Below are 1,369 nucleotides of genomic sequence, written 5' to 3' on the forward strand. Positions count from 1 at the left end.
TGTGCGTGGTATTCTTGGTAAAAAAGACAAAAAAACCTATGTATAGAAAAACTGCTTGGATGGATCGTATGTCGGATCATATTTTCTTTGCCACATATACCGTGGGTATCCATTCCTCGCGAAACTAAACGCGGGAGTAGAATATGCGATCATATTTGATATCCCAAAATTCCATAATTGTTTGCAATGTCCTGGTGTTTTTTAATACTGATATATTCATATAGGGGTGTGTGGCACCCGAGAGCTCCAATGCATTTCCGGACTCATACATACCTTATAGCACCGGAAATAGCCAACACAACATCTATATGTAAAGTGACTCAATTTGCAATTTGGTTAAATCAATTTGATGGAGGGAGATTGGTTGGGGGAGGAAGAAAGCTGAAGGAAGAAAAGGAAAATTAAGTGTACGTTGAATATTAATCAAATGGCCCAAAAACATAATTTATCCAAAATAAATTTCAGGCGACTTACATATAGGCATATAGCTCGTCCCAATAAACAATGCTTACGGAGCAAGGATACTCTAGCACAGATGGATCAATGGGCCGACCGGTTATAGCCTGAGAGACAAGTCCAGCTCGTGGTCGCGCTCCGACGAGCTCCCGCTGCGCTTGTGTGGCACACCGCCTGCCGTAGGCTCATCAGGTATCGGAGCAGCGGCGGCAGCCCTCCATGCCATCCAAGCCTGCGCGGTGGCGGCAGCGGTCTCCCAGCGACGCTTGGCAACAGCGCGCTCTTGCTTTTGCGCATGCTGGTGACCGCCAGGCGCCTGCGCGTTGTGGAACTTGTGGTCACAGTAGACGCAGAGGAAGAAGCCGGGGAGGGGCGCAGCCGGCGCCACGCTCACGGCACGGCCAAGGTGAGCTCGAGGCTGACCTCCTCCTCCGTGCTGCTCGCCGCTTGCTCCATTGTTGTCGTATATGGCTGTTATGTGTGAGGTGAGCTAGCTAAGTTCCTTCAAATCTGGAGAGCACAAGTTGCCAAGCTGAATTCAAAAAATGTTCAACCATGTAAAAAAAGTTCAAAATTCATATAATGTTCATCGAATTCAATTTTTTGTTCATGAGATTTACAAAATATTCAGTAATATTAAAAAATTATCAAACTAAAAGAACGTTCACCAAATTCTATTTTTTGTTCATTGTTTTCAAGAAATGTTCATCAAATTCAAAAAAATCATTAAATTAAAAAACATCATTTTTTCAGAAAAATGTTCATCAAACAAAAAATTGTTGAGTGAATTAAAAAAATGTTCATCATTTTTTCAAAAAAGTGTGCTTGAATAAAATTTCGTTCATCAAGTTTCAAATAATGTTCATCAAATTTGAAATGTGCGCAGCAAATAAAAAAATTATCTTCATTATTA

General features: G+C 41.6%; 1 pseudogene; it reads right to left on the reverse strand.

The window, feature by feature from the left end:
- Window positions 1-556: 556 nt before the first annotated feature.
- LOC109737761 (uncharacterized) lies at window positions 557-912 on the reverse strand (annotated as a pseudogene).
- Window positions 913-1,369: the final 457 nt, after the last annotated feature.

Source organism: Aegilops tauschii, chromosome 7 (genome assembly GCF_002575655.3).
Source record: "Aegilops tauschii subsp. strangulata cultivar AL8/78 chromosome 7, Aet v6.0, whole genome shotgun sequence".
NCBI lineage: Eukaryota > Viridiplantae > Streptophyta > Magnoliopsida > Poales > Poaceae > Aegilops > Aegilops tauschii.